Genomic DNA, 2623 nt, shown 5'->3' with positions numbered 1-2623 from the left:
TCCTCTAACTTATCGCATTAATTAACCTTGGGTTTTAGCCATCCTTTTATTATTTCTTCCAACTTCTTTCCCACTCCATATGTATGCACATTCCTAAAATATCTCAAATTTCCTAAAATTTGGGGAAAATGTTGTTGAATTTGGGGAATTTTCCTAAAATTTGGGAAAATATCCCAAATTTCTTCAAACATGAGAATATCATGGTTTTGTAATCTCTTTTAGAATAGAACCTTCCAATTTGGGTGTCTCATTCCCAAATGAACATGTGTCCTCAAGGACACGTGTCATTCCTTTGACATGTGTTATTCTCATGCCTCTCCATGTCTCGTTCAAGCCTATTTAAAACCCCTATTTTCCTTTACAATTCATCCACTTTCACATTCTCATACCGCTATAATATCATTTTAGCTATCCACTTTCACATTCTCATACCATTATAATGACATTTTATCTATCCACTTTCACATTTTCATACCGCTATAATTCCATTTTAGCTATCCACTTTCACATTCTCATACCGCTATAATGTCATTTTAGCTATCCACTTTCACATTCTCATACTGTTATAATGCCATTTTAGCTATCCATTTTCACATTTTCATACCATTATAATGTCATTTTAGCTATCCACTTTCTTTTTCATACTCTCATAATGCATAAATGCTCACTCATCTTTTTGTATAATCACATCCATTTAGCATAGCATTTTGTATCACATTTGTTTAGTTTTCATCTTTAAATTCACTATCATGGAGAACAATCAAGTATCTACCATACAACAAACACACATCAAATCAAAGGACAATCAAATCGAAGGAGGACTATGGAGTTTGCATTTTAATTTTTGTTTATTTAGTTTTTCTTCCTTCTTAGCCTCCTATTCTTGAGTGTGGTTGAAATATGTGTCTATTAATTGTTTAGTTTATCTTTTCAATAGTTTATATTCACATTTTTTACACACATTTCTAGCATGGGCAGAAATGTGTGTAGAAAATGTGAATGTAAACTACCAGAAATGTGTGTAGAAAATGTGAATGTAAACTATTGAAAAGATAAACTAAACAATTGTGCCAAAAATGTGTGTAGAAAATGTGAATTTAAACTATTGAAAAGATAAACTAAACAATTAACAGACACATTTTTCAACCACACTCAAGAATAGGAGGCTAAGAAGGAAGAAAAACTAAATAAACAAAAATTAAAGTGCAAACTCCATATTCCTCCTTCGATTTGATTGTCCTTTGATTTCATGTGTGCTTGCTATATGGTAGATACTCGATTGTGCTCCATGATAGTGAATGCAAAGATGAAAATTAAGCAAGATGTGATATAAAATGCTATGCTAAATGGATGTGACTATACAAAAAGATGAGTGAGCATTTCTGTATTATGAGAGTATGAAAATGAAAGTGGATAGCTAAAATGGAATTATAACGGCATGAAAATGTGAAAATGGATAGCTAAAATGACATTATAACGGTATGAGAATGTGAAAGTGGATAGCTAAAATGGCATTATAGCGGTATGAGAATGTGAAAGTGGATAGCTAAAATGACATTATAATGGTATGAGAATGTGAAAGTGGATGAATTGTGAAGGAAAATGGGGGGTTTAAATAGGCTTGAATGAGAGATGGAGAGACATGAGAATAACACATGTCAAAGGAATGACAAGACACATGTCCATTTGGGAATGAGACACCCAAATTGGAAGGTTCTATTTCAAAAGATATTACAAAACCATGATATTCCCATGCTTGAAGAAGTTTGGGATATTTTCCCAAATTTTAGGAAACTTCCCCAAATTCAACAAAATTTTCCCCAAATTTTAGGAAATTTGAGATATTTTGGGAATGTGCATACATATGGAGTGGGAAAGAAGTTGGAAGAAATAATAAAATGATGACTAAAACCCAAGGTTAATTAATGAGTTAAGTTAGAGGAATAATTAGATGAGCATTAAAGTGAGGAGACATGTGAGGAAATAGAATTTTTTAATAATTAGTTCCATGATATTTCCACGACGGGATATTTAGGAATACACACATAAGGAGTGGAAAGAAGGTTGGAAAGAATAAAAGGATTCATTTCCAAATATTAGGATATTAAGGAATACACACATATGAGGTGGAAAAGGAGGTTGAAAATAATAAAAGGATTCATTTCCAAATATTAAGATATTTTCAAATATTAGTATATTTAGGAACACACACATATGGGGTGGGAAAGTAGTGGTAAGAAATAAAATAATGACTAAAACCCAAGGTTAGTTAATGGGTTAAGTTTTTGATTAAGGTAAAAGCAGGTTTTGAAGGGGCCCTGAAACCCTTTACAAGCATAACTTAAACAACATAGCGACGAGAAACAAAAAAGAACAGACCAACGAAAAACCAGCAGAAAACCAAAGAAAACCAGATAAAGCCCCACAAAGCCAGCAGGCCATCCATAGTCCAGAAGAGAGACTAGTTGATTTTTTCCAGAGCTTTTGCCAGAGTGTTGCTAATTTCGTGCAGCTCTTTGATGTTATCCCTAAGATTAGGGAGATCCTTTGTAGAAGCAGCCACAACTTTCTTGACACTAGCCCTGGTCCTCTTCGCAGTGCCACTCACTGGAGTAACATCACC

The sequence above is a fragment of the Cryptomeria japonica genome, chromosome 5, assembly GCF_030272615.1.
Source record: "Cryptomeria japonica chromosome 5, Sugi_1.0, whole genome shotgun sequence".
Classification (NCBI taxonomy): Eukaryota; Viridiplantae; Streptophyta; class Pinopsida; order Cupressales; family Cupressaceae; genus Cryptomeria; species Cryptomeria japonica.
The sequence above is the reverse complement of the archived record's forward strand: the minus strand, read 5'-3'. Positions refer to the sequence as shown.